The sequence below is a fragment of the Coregonus lavaretus genome, assembly GCF_964263955.1.
Source record: "Coregonus lavaretus genome assembly, chromosome: 1".
NCBI lineage: Eukaryota > Metazoa > Chordata > Actinopteri > Salmoniformes > Salmonidae > Coregonus > Coregonus lavaretus.
In genome coordinates, this window is record NC_139988.1 from 7951758 (window position 1) to 7967173 (window position 15416).

Consider the following 15416-nt stretch of genomic DNA (forward strand, 5'->3'; position numbering starts at 1 on the left):
TTATTTTCTAGCGATATGTCTGAAATAAAGCTTTGCATATTTACATAATTTATGTTGTGAGATGCATCTACTTTCAGTCAGATACAATTGGATGACTAACACAGGTACCCATAATGTTGTTAATCACAGTTAGACAGTTTGAGGTGAACCTTGCTGTTTCTGACAGCTAACATAAAGCTTGGATTCATAGGAGTTTCCAGCCAACAGTGCTGTGCCTTTAGGCTCTCTTAAAACCTCTACACACAGTACACAAATATTTACTCCCATTCATACATGGCATTGGCAGAGCAACATCCCAAAGCGTTCACACTATTCAAACGACTGATTTCACAGGAGAGAGGAGAGAGTAAAAAGGACTGGATCTCAGATAGAAGTCAATGACCAAGGGAAGTAAAGACACCACAAAACACAACAAACTCCTTTCCCCTCTTGAGTGAAAGGAGCATTCCATAAGGTGTTAACGGAGCATTCCATAAGGTGTTAACGGAGCATTCCATAAGGTGTTAACGGAGCATTCCATAAGGTGTTAACGGAGCATTCCATAAGGTGTTAACGGAGCATTCCATAAGGTGTTAACGGAGAATTCCATAAGGTGTTAACGGAGAATTCCATAAGGTGTTAACGGAGCATTCCATAAGGCTTTAAAGGAGCATTCCATAAGACTTTAAAGGAGCATTCCATAAGGCTTTAAAGGAGCATTCCATAAGACTTTAAAGGAGCATTCCATAAGACTTTAAAGGCGCATTCCATAAGACTTTAAAGGAGCATTCCATAAGGCTTTAAAGGAGCATTCCATAAGACTTTAAAGGAGCATTCCATAAGGCTTTAAAGGAGCATTCCATAAGGCTTTAAAGGAGCATTCCATAAGGCTTTAAAGGAGCATTCCATAAGACTTTAAAGGAGCATTCCATAAGGCTTTAAATGAGCATTCCATAAGGCTTTAAAGGAGCATTCCATAAGGCTTTAAAGGAGCATTCCATAATGCTGATTCCACTGATGCTTTATTTAGCATTTTTAAGGCCTAGATTCAATCAAATCAAGCGTTAACCGACGATAGCCGACACCCGCATAGCTGATGTTGTGGCGGTGTCAGAGATGGAACTGCGTTGAAGCCGTCAAATCGGTGAGCAGCTGCTCTTGTGATCATTGTCACGAAGCCACATCCGTCTCACTCGCATTAGAAGTTCAGAATTAGAAAGTGTAGGATATAGAAATAATGAAGCTGAAAATGAAAAGCATTAAACAAAATAATGAGGATTTCTATCAGCCTAATCGAAGTGTAGATTACATCTCACATTCCAGTGTTCAAACTTGTAAACAAGGCTGCATGGGATTTCTCTTAATGTGACTCCATGCAGTCAATGGCAATGTCCACTTTAGGTATAATGCCAGGAACCGCTTGTGGATTTGACGGCTCTAATGCGGTTCCACCACGACACTGTCAAAACAACCACTAAACGGGTGTCGGCTAGTGCGGATCTGATAGAATCTAGTCCCAAAAGAAGACTAAAGTGATTGGCTAATATATGGAACAACATTGTGACACCACTTGCACATCTAACATAGCCTGAGTAAGGTACGAAGTGACAGTGTCTCACCTTTTAAACATTAGCAACAAAGAACAATAAGAAAAAGTTTCACTCACATTTTTCAGGGGGAGTTATTGTCATTGTCTGTGCTGTGAATTCTTCGTCAAAATACCTGGTATCTGTCTCTGACACCAACTGAGGTTTGAAGGGTGGTATCAGCTAGGTAGGAGGGGAGAGAAACACAGAGGTGTTGCAGCACACAGGCAGAACTGAAGGCCATGAGTTTACACCTTCACAATGCATTTCACCTCCCCTTAGGTAGCACTGTGTCTGTGATGGTAAAGCACTGAAAGAGCAAGGATAACTTTCCTCTAACTAGACAGTGAGTTAGTAAACTATGATCAGGGATGCATACTGGTGAGAGGCAACGGGCAGGAGTCATGTAGGACTTCCTGTAGGACTTCCCGTAAGACTTCCTTTAGGACTTCCTGTAAGACTTCCTGTAGGACTTCCTGTAAGACTTACAGTAGGACTTCCTGTAAGACTTCTTGTAAGATTCCTGCAGGACTTCCTGTAAGACTTCCTGTAGGACTTTCTGTTAGGCTTCCTGTAGTACTTCCTGTAGGAATGTATGTAGGGCTTCCTGTAGGACTTCCTGCAGGACTTCCTGTAAGACTTCCTGCAGGACTTCCTGTAGGAATTTATGTAGGCCTTCCTGTAAGACTTCCTGTAGGACTTATTGTAAGACTTCCTGCAGGACTTCCTTTAAGACTTTCTGTTAGGCTCCTGTAGTAATTTATGTAGGGCTTCCTGTAGGACTTCCTGCAATACTTCCTATAAGACTTCCTGCAGGACTTCCTGTAAGACTTCCTGTAAGTCATCTGGACTCTAGCAGGAGGTAAGCTTGGCTTCTCATATGGTGTTGAGTTAAGCTTAAACCATGTATTTAGATCGTAGGTAGGTAGTTTATTTAGGTAGTTATTTAGGTAGTTATTGTAGGTTTCCGTAGGCAATTATTGTAGGTAAGTATTGTTTACGTATTGTTTAAGTATTGTTACGGCGGAGCCCGGCGAAGCACGAGGCTAGCTAGCTAGCGGGTAGCTACTGGTAACGTTTATTGGTAATTATCTGTTTAGTGCAATGGTGGAGAGTGGTTTCCAATGTTAATGTGCTAGCTAATGTGCTAGCTAGCCAACGTTTAATTTTTTGCTGCGTTATGAAAGGAACTAGACACGGACATGAATTATCTGTTTAGTGTGTTAACACACTCTTGGTATGCTAGCTAGCTAGCGGGTAGCTACTGGTAACGTTTATTGGTAATTATCTGTTTAGTGCAACGGTGGAGAGTTGTTTCCAATGTTAATGTGCTAGCTAGCCAACGTTTAATTTTTGCTGCGTTACGAAAGGAACTAGACACGGACATGAATTATCTGTTTAGTGTGTTAACACACTCTTGGTAGTTTGTTGTAACCAAGTATTGGTGCTAAACTGTGTGTTATTGGATGCTAGCATGCTAGTTAGCTATGGCGTCATAGCTAGGCATCGTGGGCTATTGTGGGTAGTTACTGTGGGTTGGCATTGTTTTTCGGCGGTGCCGGGGGTAGCACGAAGCTAGCCGTTCTTCAAACAAGGTCAACACAGTGGCCATTGCTAGCTAGCCAAAAGATACGGACAACAATTATCTGCTTAGTGTGTTAACACACTATTGGTGGTTTGTTGTGACCAAGTGTTGGTGCTAAACTGTGTGTTTTTGGATGCTAGCATGCTAGTTAGCTATGGTGTCATAGTTAGCTAGCTGAATAAAGTGGGTTGAGTCTATTCCTTTAAACATTGAACCGCTGTGGTTCACAACAATTCTGATTTCTAAAGGTGGAAGTTGGTAGAGTTTTTGTTCGGGTGGTTCAGTGAAACAATTATAGTTTCTGAGGTAGAAGTTTTTGGTGAGGGAGGCCCTGCTCTCTACTCTCCCAGATGTTTAGTTCATTTCATTCCGATCTCCTCTGCATTATTGTAGCCATTTGCTACAGCCTGTCAACTATGCCTCTGCCTATCCCTGTTCTCTCCTCTCTGCACAGGCTACACAAACGCCCCACACCGCGTGGCTGCTGCCTCTCTAACCTGGTGGTCCCTGCACGCACCCCACACCTGGAGTTCCAGGTCTCAGGCAGCCTCTGGAACTGCCGTTCTGCTGCCAACAAAGCTGACTTCATCCCAGCCTATGCTAATCTCCAGTCCCTCGACTTCCTGGCGCTGACGGAAACATGGATTACCACTGAAAACACTGCTACTCCTACTGCTCTCTCCTCGTCTGACCATGTGTTCTCGCATACCCCGAGAGCATCTGGTCAGAGGGGTGGTGGCACAGGAATCCTCATCTCTCCCAAGTGGACATTCTCAATTTTTCCCCTAACCCATCTGTCTATCTCCTCATTTGAATTCCATGCTGTCACAGTCACTAGCCCATTTAAGCTTAATATCCTTGTCATCTATCGCCCTCCAGGTTCCCTTGGAGAGTTCATCAATGAGCTTGACGCCTTGATAAGTTCCTTTCCTGAGGATGGCTCACCCCTCACAGTTTTGGGGGATTTCAACCTCCCTATGTCCACATTTGACTCATTTCTCTCTGCCTCCTTCTTTCCACTCCTCTCCTCTTTTGACCTCACCCTCTCACCGTCCCCCCCTACTCACAAGGCAGGCAATACGCTTGACCTCATCTTTACTAGATGCTGCTCTTCTACTAATCTCACTGCAACTCCCCTCCATGTCTCCGACCACTACTTTGTTTCCTTTTCTCTCTCGCTCTCCTCCCACACTACTCACTCTGCCCCTACACAGATGGTAATGCGCCGCCGCAACCTTCGCTCTCTCTCTCCCACTACTCTCTCCTCTTCCATCCTATCATCTCTTCCCTCTGCTCAATCCTTCTCCCTCCAATCTCCTGATTCTGCCTCCTCAACCCTCCTCTCCTCCCTTTCTGCATCCTTTGACTCTCTGTGTCCCCTATCCTCCCGGCCGGCTCGGTCCTCCCCTCCAGCTCCGTGGCTTGATGACTCATTGCGAGCTCACAGAACAGAGCTCCGGGCAGCGGAGCGGAAATGGAAGAAAACTAAACTCCCTGCCGACCTGGCATCTTTTCACTCCCTCCTCTCTACATTTTCTTCATCTGTTTCTGCTGCTAAGGCCACTTTCTACCACTCTAAATTCCAAGCATCTGCCTCTAACCCTAGGAAGCTCTTTGCCACATTTTCCTCCCTGCTGAATCCTCCCCCCCCCCCCCCCCCCCCCTCCTCTCTCTCTGTGGATGACTTCGTCAACCACTTTGAAAAGAAGGTTGACGACATTCGATCCTCGTTTGTTAAGTCTAATGACACTGCTGGTCCTACTCACACTGCCCTACCCTATGCTTTGACTTCTTTCTCCCCTCTCTCTCCAGATAAAATCCTGCGACTTGTGACTGCAGGCCGCCCAACAACCTGCCCGCTTGACCCCATCCCCTCCTCTCTTCTCCAGACCATCTCCGGTGACCTTTTCCCCTACCTCACCTCGCTGATCAACTCATCCTTGACCGCTGGCCATGTCCCTTCCGTCTTCAAGAGAGCGAGAGTTGCTCCCCTTCTCAAAAAACCAACACTCGATCCCACTGATGTCAACAACTACAGACCAGTATCCCTTCTTTCTTTTCTTTCCAAAACTATTGAGCGTGCCGTCTTTAGCCAACTCTCTTGCTATCTCTCTCAGAATGACCTTCTTGATCCAAACCAGTCAGGTTTCAGGACTGGTCATTCAACTGAGACTGCTCTTCTCTGTGTCACGGAGGCTCTCCACACTGCTAAAGCTAACTCTCTCTCCTCTGCTCTTGTCCTTCTAGACCGGTCTGCTGCCTTTGATACTGTGAACCATCAGATCCTCCTCTCCACCCTCTCCGAGCTGGGCATCTCCGGCGCGGCTCACTCCTGGATTGCGTCCTACCTGACCGGTCGCTCCTACCAAGTGGCGTGGTGAGAAGCTGTCTCCGCACCACGTGCTCTCACCACTGGTGTCCCCCAGGGCTCAGTTCTAGGCCCTCTCCTTTTCTCCCTATACACCAAGTCACTTGGCTCTGTCATATCCTCACATGGCCTCTCCTATCATTGCTACGCTGACGATACAAAACTAATCTTCTCCTTTCCCCCTTCTGATAACCAGGTGGCGAATCGCATCTCTGCATGTCTGGCAGACATATCAGTATGGATGACGGATCACCACCTCAAGCTGAACCCTGGCAAGACGGAGCTGCTCTTCCTCCCGGGGAAGGACTGCCCGTTCCATGATCTCGCCATCACGGTTGACAACTCCGCTGTGTCCTCCTCCCAGAGTGCGAAGAGCCTAGGCGTGACCCTGGACAACACCCTGTCGTTCTCCGCCAACATCAAGGCGGTGACCCGCTCCTGCAGGTTCATGCTCTACAACATCCGGAGAGTACGACCCTGCCTTACACAGGAAGCGGCACAGGTCCTAATCCAGGCACTTGTCATCTCCCGTCTGGACTACTGCAACTCGCTGCAGTCAAAACTGTTCGCTGCTCTGGCACCCCAATGGTGGAACAAGCTCCCTCACGACACCAGGACAGCGGAGTCACTCACCACCTTCCGGAGACATTTGAAACCCCACCTCTTTAAGGAATACCTGGGATAGGATAAAGCAATCCTTCTACCCCCCCCCCCCCCAAAATTGTAAAGTGGTTATCCCACTGGCTATAGGGTGAACGCACCAATTTGTAAGTCGCTCTGGATAAGAGCGTCTGCTAAATGACGTAAATGTGCCCTTGAGCAAGGCACTTAACCCTAATTGCTCCTGTAAGTCGCTCTGGATAAGAGCGTCTGCTAAATGACTAAAATGTAATGTAAAATGTAAGACTTCCTGCTGGACTTTCGGGTAGTTCTTCCTGTAGGACTTCCTTTAGGACTTTTTTTTTGTCATTTAGCAGACGCTCTCATCCAGAGCGACTTACAATTAGTGAGTGCATACATTTTCATACTGCCCCCCCGTGGGAATCGAACCCACAACCCTGACATTGCAAACGCCATGCTCTACCAACTGAGCTACACAGGACTGACTTCCTGCAGAACTTCCTGTAGGACTTCCTGTAAGAATTCCTGTAGGACTTCCTGTAGGACTTCCTGTAGGACTTTCAACAGGATTCTACAATATGAATGTGTACATATGATAGAACTGGCATTACAGACATGACCTTCTTATCATAAACATTACAGGCATTACCTTCTTATCATAAACATTACAGGCATGAACTTCTTATCATAAACATTACAGGCATTACCTTCTTATCATTGATATTACAGGTATTACCTTCTTATCATAAACATTACAGGCATGATCTTCTTATCATAAACAGTAAAGGCATGACCTTCTTATCATAAACATTACAGGCATTACCTTCTTATCATTGATATTACAGGTATTACCTTCTTATCATAAACATTACAGGCATTACCTTCTTATCATTGATATTCCAGGTATTACCTTCTTATCATAAACTTTACAGGCATTACCTTCTTATCATTGATATTACAGGTATTACCTTCTTATCATAAACATTACAGGCATTACCTTCTTATCATAAACATTACAGGCATTACCTTCTTATCATAAACATTACAGGCATTACCTTCTTATCATAAACATTACAGGCATGACCTTCTTATCATAAACATATTGCCAGTTGATTCCAGTAAAGAAATGGTGTCGCATTATTCCTTGTGCGTCATCTGGACCTCCTCCAATCTGTGAAAAGTAACAATATCATCATTGATTCAAAGGTTTGTCCTCCACCAAGACATTGTTACAGTACTTTGAATTTGATAGATAGATATCATTAACTTGAAGCTTTGTATAGCTAGCAGGGTTGTGGTTAACTGAATGGCAAACTTAATTGACCCCAACCCTGATAATTAGGTTAGATAGAACTATGGTAATTTCCAATGGGGTATCAATGGATGGTGAGCAGTGCTCTTTGGAGTCTGGTTGGCCAGAGTGTGTATGGTTGGCCAGAGTGTGTATGGTTGGCCAGAGTGTGTATGTTTGGCCAGAGTGTGTATGGTTGGCCAGGGTGTGTATGGTTGGCCAGAGTGTGTATGGTTGGCCAAAGTGTGCATGGTTGGCCAGTGTGTGTATGGTTGGCCAGGGTGTGTATGGTTGGCCAGGGTGTGTATGGTTGGCCAGAGAGTGTATGGTTGGCCAGAGTGTATATGGTTGGCCAGGGTGTGTATGGTTGACAAGGGTGTGTTTGGTTGGCCAGAGTGTGTATGGTTGGCCAGGGTGTGTATGGTTGGCCAGAGTATGTATGGTTGGCCAGGGTGTGTATGGTTGGCCAGGGTCTGTATGGTTGGCCAGGGTGTGTATGGTTGGCCAGAGTGTGTATGGTTGGCCAGAGTGTGTATGGTTGGCCAGGGTGTGTATGGTTGGCCAGGGTGTGTATGGTTGAAAAGGGTGTGTTTGGTTGGCCAGAGTGTGTATGGTTGGCCAGAGTGTGTATGCTTGGCCAGGGTATGTATGGTTGGCCAGGGTGTGTATGGTTGGCCAGAGTGTGTATGGTTGGCCAGGGTGTGTATGGTTGGCCAGAGTATGTATGGTTGGCCAGGGTGTGTATGGTTGGCCAGGGTCTGTATGGTTGGCCAGGGTGTGTATGGTTGGCCAGAGTGTGTATGGTTGGCCAGAGTGTGTATGGTTGGCCAGGGTGTGTATGGTTGGCCAGGGTGTGTTTGGTTGGCCAGAGTGTGTATGGTTGGCCAGGGTGTGTATGGTTGGCGAGGGTGGGTATGGTTGGCCAGGGTGTGTTTGGTTGGCCAGAGTGTGTATGGTTGGCCAGGGGGTGTATGTTTGGCCAGGTTGTGTATGGTTGGCCAGGGTGTGTATGGTTGGCCAGAGTGTGTTTGGTTGGCCAGAGTGTGTATGGTTGGCCAGAGTGTGTATGGTTGGCCAGAGTGTGTATGGTTGGCCAGGGTGTGTATGGTTGGCCAGAGTGTGTATGGTTGGCCAGGGTGTGTTTGGTTGGCCAGGGTGTGTTTGGTTGGCCAGGGTGTGTTTGGTTGGCCAGGGTGTGTATGGTTGGCCAGAGTGTGTTTGGTTGGCCAGAGTGTGTATGGTTGGCCAGAGTATGTATGGTTGGCCAGAGTGTGTATGGTTGGCCAGAGTATGTACAGTATTGCTGCGCTATACCTTTTGTTGGGGTCCTTTATGAGTAGTCCTGACAGCAGTGACTTGGCATCTGACGACAGCGCGGGGGAACTTTATGTCCTCCATGAGGATGAGCTCAAACAGCTTCTCGTGGTCCTGGTTGTAGAAGGGCAGCCGACCACACATCATCTCATACATGACCACGCCCAGACCCCACCAGTCCACCGCCCGGCCGTAGTCATTGTTCTCCAGCACCTGGACAGACAGACAGTATGGTGTCACTATCGGACAGACAGACAGTATGGTGTCTCTATGGGACAGACAGACAGACAGTATGGTGTCTCTATGGGACAGACAGACAGACAGTATGATGTCTCAATGGGACAGACAGTATGGTGTCTCAATGGGACATACAGTATGGTGTCTCCATGGGACCGACAGTATGGTGTCTCAATGGGACCGACAGTATGGTGTCTCAATGGGAAAGACAGACAGACAGTATGGTGTCTCTATGGGAAAGACAGACAGTATGGTGTCTCAATGGGACTGACAGTATGGTGTCTCAATGGGAAAGACAGACAGACACACATCACTCACTCCTCTATTCAACATTGCAGTTCAGAGGAACTTCTGATGCAAAGTTGGTTAACAAAGGACCTGGTTGACATTTGACCCTTTTGAGTTTCCGACTCCAGGTCCAGCTGGTTGACTATGACTAACACAAAAGCCTATTCCACGCTACAGGGTTACATCATGCAGTGGCATCATTACATGGGGATGGCAGGTAGCTTAGTGGGTAAGAGCGTTGTGCCAGTAACCGAAAGGTCGCTGGTTCTAATCCCCGAGCCGACTAGGTGAAATATCTGTCGATGTGCCCTTGAGCAAGGCACTTAACCCTAATTGCTCCTGTAAGTCGCTCTGGATAAGAGCGTCCGCTAAATGACTAAAATGTAAAATGTAAATGTACATAGACTCACTCTGCTGCTGCGTGTCACACTTGGCCAAGCCAAGTGGCTGTCCCTGGAAACCCTACCTGGCACAGGCAGACAGGAAACACTCCTGGATGGACATAGAGGGCCTCGCAATCATGATGTGACACATGGTTCAAGGGCAGCCCCACCAGAGAGAGAGGTGGATACCTGGCTACTGGAAGCATGGGGCCAGAGGAGCCACGTCTGAATCAAAGCCTTCTTTGTGGGCTGCCGTCCTGAAACAGAGACTCTACCTGCTCTTCTCCTTCTCCTGCATCCTCTCAGGTGTGCTGCCGTTCACCTTGTTAAAAAAGCAAGGGAGGAAGAGAGATGGAGGACAGGCTCTGTTTCAGACCGTTGCTGAGGAAAGGCCTAATTCATATGTCTACCTAACGACAAGCAGTGCTGGAGAAAGGCCAGTTCAGCATATGCTCTGAATCTCCAGAATAATAATGTCTCGTCTGTAATCTTAATGGGAAGCAGAACCTGGACGTGTCGACGCTATTATCCTCCTCTCCTCTGACACACAACTCTCTCTGGTTACAGGAGAGGAGAGGCATGGAGCAGATGTCTGAGACTAGTCCTACCCACAAAACATCAATCAAGACAACAGGAAAACCTAAAAAAAAACTTCGGAATATTTGGGCCTGTATTCATAAAGCGTTTCAGAGTAGGAGTGCTGATCAAGGATCAGTTTGGCAATTTACACAATATTGAAGAAGACAGGGAGGACCTGATCCTAGATCAGCAGTCCTACTCTGAAACGGTTATGAATACAGGCCCTAATCACTAAGAATTCAGTAAGACTGAACTTTAAAAGACTAAAAGACTGAACCAAGTTACTGGGAGTTTGTACAGTGCATGTAATCCCAGAAAGCTGAGAATTATCAAACTAAATAACAAAGGAAGCAAACTCCTGGTAATCACACGTATTGAGCTTATCAAGATGGACAACCGGCTGGATGGAGATCAGCATCACAGAGAAACAGTGGTACAACCACAGAAGAATTATAGATGGGTTTGAACATAATGCTGGAGGGATAACCAAGGATCACCAAGGAAAAACCTGGGAAGGAACATTACCATGCACACCAGATGGAATATTCATCCCACTCATCAAACCCAAAAGAGAGAAACTAGTTTAATGCAGATTTATCACCTAGGGCTAGAATAAACTGTTATGTTGGAGCTGTCTGAACACCATAAGGCTATTGAGATTCATATCAGCTCAAAAAGACACCGTTCAGTGTACGTGTTGTAGTGTGTGTGTGTGTGTGTGTACGTGTACATACGCATATGTGTGTGCAGGGAGGGGCTGGGACTGGGAGTTTGTCCTGGGACTGTAGCAGAGCAGCTCGGGTGCAGGCGGGGATGAGATTAATGCACACAGAGCCAGTTGGGGTCCCCCCTGTTCCAGAGCCACAGGCAGAGAGGCAGGCCTGGAGGGGAGGAACAGACCTCGTTCGGACAGCCATGTGGCGGGGCTGCTGCTCCCAGAACTGACTGGGGCCCTTGGCAGGCTTGGCTGGGCAGGGACAGAGAGCGCGAGCATGTGGCTCCACCAGCCCAGTTACCCAGCAGGGCACAGGAAACAAACACACAGCTCCACCAGCACAGCCTGCTCTAGCCTGCTCCAGCTTTCTCTAGCCTGTTCCAGCCTTCTCCAGCCTGCTCTAGCCTGATCCAGCCTGCTTCAACCTGCTCTAGCCTGCTCTAGCCTGTTCCAGCCTTCTCCAGCCTGCTCTAGCCTGATCCAGCCTGCTTCAACCTGCTCTAGCCTGCTCTAGCCTGATCCAGCCTGCTCCAACCTGCTCTAGCCTGCTCTAACCTGCTCCAGCCTGCTCCAACCTGCTCTAGCCTGCTCTAACCTGCTCCAGCCTGCTCTAGCCTGTTCAAACCTTCTCCAGCCTGCTCTAGGCTATATACTTTAAAAAATATAGAAGAATACCTAATTTACATAAGTATTCAGACCCTTCGCTATGAGACTTGAAATAGAGCTCAGGTGCATCCTGTTTCCATTGATCATCCTTGAGATGTTTCTAAACTTGATTGGAGTCCACCTGTGGTAAATTCAATTGATTGGACATGATTTGGAAAGGCACACACCTGTCTATATAAGGTCCCACATTTGACAGTGCATGTCAGAGCAAAAACCAAGCCATGAGGTCGAAGGAATTGTCCGTAGAGCTCCGAGACAGGATTGTGTCGAGGCACCGATTTGGGGAAGGGTACCAAAATATTTCTGCAGCATTGAAGGTCCCCAAGGACACAGTGGCCTCCTTCATTCTTAAAAGGAAGAAGTTTGGAACCACCAAGACTCTTCCTAGAGCTGGCCGCCCAGCCCAACTGAGCAATCGGGCGAGATTGACAGTATGGTGACAGAGCTCTAGAGTTACTCTGTGGAGATGGGAGCTTCCAGAAGGACAACCATCTCTGCAGTATTCCACCAATTAGGCCTTTATGGTAGAGTGGCCAGGCGGAAGCCACTCCTCAGTAAAAGGCACATGACAGCCCGCTTTGAGTTTGCCAAAAGGTACCTAAAGGCTCTCAGACCATGAGAAACAACATTATCTGGTCTGATGAAACCAAGATTTAACTATTTTGCCTGAATGCCAAGCGTCACGTCTGGAGGAAAGCTGTCACCATCCCTATGGTGAAGCATGGTGGTGGCAGCATCAGTGGCAGGGACTGGGATACAAGTCAGGATCGAGGCAAAGATGAACGGAGCAAAGTACAGAGAGATCCTTGATGAAAACCTGCTCCAGAGTGCTCAGGACCTCAGACTAGGGTGAAGGTTCACCTTCCAACAGGACAACGACCCTAAGCACACAGCCAAGACAACGCAGGAGTGGCTTCAGGACAAGTCTCTGAATGTACTTGAGTGGCCCAGCCAGAGCCCGGATTTGAACCCAATCGAACATCTCTGGAGAGACCTGAAAATAGCTGTGCAGCAACGCTCCCCATCCAACCTGACAGAGTTTGAGAGGATCTGCAGAGAAGAATGGGATAAACTCCCCAAATACAGGTGTGCCAAGCTTGTAAAGTCATACCCTAGAAGACGCTACAACAAAGTACTGAGTAAAGGGTCTGAATACTTATGTAAATGTGATATTTCTGCAAATCTGTTTTTGCTTTGTCATTATGGGATATTGTGTGTAGATTATTGAGGGGAGAAAAAAACTATTTAATCAATTTTAGAATAGGCTGTAACGTAACAAAATGTGGAAAAAGTCAAGGGGTCTGAATACGTTCCGAATGCACTGTATATGTGGAAACTAAACTATTTCATATATTTTTACTACCAGTATTTATTTTTATTATTAAATGATTTGGTTATATCTTCCCAATCATTTTAACCTGCTAATTTTTAAACCATATAAAAAAACATGCATTTAAAACTTTGAAAAGATGTCACTGAGTTATAATTTAAATAATCAAAAGGCTAAAGTAAACAAAACTAGAAGGAGAGTATTTGGCCAATAATTATTATTACCAAACATCCTTTAGTATTCTCATTTGCCCGTTTCAAAGATGGCAAATAAAACATATTTTACACATGAACAAAATTAAAATGATCTAAACGTTGGAATATTTGTACATGTTTTCTCCTATTCTCTTCCCTCTTTAAAATTGCGTCTACTTTGCATTTCTGGAACTGGCTGGTAGTGTGTTCTGTTATTTTTACGGCAGGTTTCCCAGCCACCTTCTTCCAACCTCCCCCATCTGCCACCATCTGCCTCTATGTAGCATGTACTTTTTTTTGCAATCACACACTGAAAAATAACCAACACTCAAATCATCCCCTGGCACAGAGGAGGGCCTTAGCAAAACAACATTTACAGCCAAATTGTCCTCCATACTTTTTCAAGTGGGATGTATGCCCCCCTCTCCGCCACCCAACCCTCTATCCCCTGCTTTTCTCCCCACCCACAGTCCTCACTCCTACGCACACCATAAAAAGGAATGTATTGTAATGTTTTTCAAATGTTTAACTGCTTAAATTTTGCTGGACCCCAGGAAGAGTAGTAGTAGTTGCTGCCTCGGCAGCAGCTAATGGGGATCCATAATAAATACAAATACAAATGTATTGTAGCCACCGCCCTGTAAGAGACAACTGTTTCTAACTGCTGATGGAGACAGTAAGATCTGAGAATATAACATTGGTAATGTTTAAGCATTGGTTAAATAAAAAAATGGTTTGCAATGTGGTAATTTTCAGAAAGGACAGAGTAATACTTGTTATTGAGTTGTAACATAGTGGACACCCACTTTACTGTTGTTAATTACCAGAATATAGCAGCTCATTACTGAACATTACAGTGACTACTTAAAGCTAGAATCCGCAGAGCTAGAATCCTCTATTTTGGTGAAAAGCTGAGGGATGGGCCTGAAGAGATGCAACTACTCTCAAATGCATATATCAAGAACCATCCATGATATCAAACATACAGTTTTAACCATATTTTGAGGCTATACAGTGTTTGTTTACATTTACGTAGTTTACAAACATTGGAGTAAAACAAGCTTCTATTTTGGGTTCTGATGGGGAGGACAGTTAAACTAAGCTCAGGAGGCATTTAGAAGTTATATTCTTCAAGAATCAATGGGTATACAGTGAGGGAAAAAAGTATTTGATCCCCTGCTGATTTTGTACGTTTGCCCACTGACAAAGACATGATCAGTCTATAATTTTAATGGTAGGTTTATTTGAATAATGAGAGACAGAATAACAACAAAAACATCCAGAAAAACGCATGTCAAAAATGTTATAAATTGATTTGCATATTAATGAGGGAAATAAGTATTTGACCCCTCTGCAAAACATGACTTAGTACTTGGTGGCAAAACCCTTGTTGGCAATCACAGAGGTCAGACGTTTCTTGTAGTTGGCCACCAGGTTTGCACACATCTCAGGAGGGATTTTGTTCCACTCCTCTTTGCAGATCTTATCCAAGTCATTAAGGTCTCGAGGCTGACTTTTGGCAACTCGAACCTTCAGCTCCCTCCACAGATTTTCTATGGGATTAAGGTCTGGATACTGGCTAGGTGTCAGGGTGACGTGTATGCGGTGAGCGAAGTCAAGCGCAGGACACCGAGCTACTGGCAGACAAACTTTACTAGCACAGTAATATAAATACAAACAAACCTCCAAACAGGGAGGAAACAAAAATACGCATACACCCGAGACTGCCGACCTCACGGAAAACAATCACACACAATAACCAATGAGAGACAGGGGGTTATAAAGGGAATACAATATAACATAATGGGAAACAGGTGAAAACAATCAGGACAAACTAGACAAACACCGAAACATAGATCGGTGGCAGCTAGTACTCCGGGGACGACGAACGCCGAAGCCTGCCCGAGCAAGGAGGAGGGGCAGCCTCGGCTGATTCCGTGACAGTATCCCCCCCCCCCCTTGTCGCGCGGCTCCAGCCGTGCGCCGACCCCGGCCACGGGGACGGCCAGGAGGACGCGGAGCAGGGCGAGTCGGATGACTCCGGTTGAAGTCCCTCAACATGGAGGGATATAAGATGTCCCTCCTAGGGACCCAGCACCGTTCCTCCGGACCGTACCCCTCCCACTCCACGAGATACTGCAGGCCCCCCATCCGACGCCTCGAATCCAAGATGGAACGGACTGAGTACGCCGGAGCCCCCACGATGTCCAACGGGGGCGGAGGAGCCTCTCGTACCTCACTCTCCTGGAGTGGACCAGCCACCACCGGCCTGAGGAGAGA

The 15416-nt window shown here is 46.4% G+C and overlaps 1 pseudogene across 1 annotated transcript in view; it reads right to left on the reverse strand.

Annotated features, from left to right (window-relative positions):
• Positions 1-1572: 1572 nt before the first annotated feature.
• Positions 1573-15416, reverse strand: part of LOC311133023 (RAC-gamma serine/threonine-protein kinase-like) — a 332129-nt pseudogene continuing 318285 nt past the window's right edge. Inside the window, exons 8-10 of the transcript in view lie at positions 8745-8957; positions 7224-7310; positions 1573-1748 (exon numbers count right to left, since the gene is read on the reverse strand). The product of the transcript in view is annotated as an RAC-gamma serine/threonine-protein kinase-like (transcript). The remainder of the gene's footprint in view (positions 1749-7223; positions 7311-8744; positions 8958-15416) is intronic.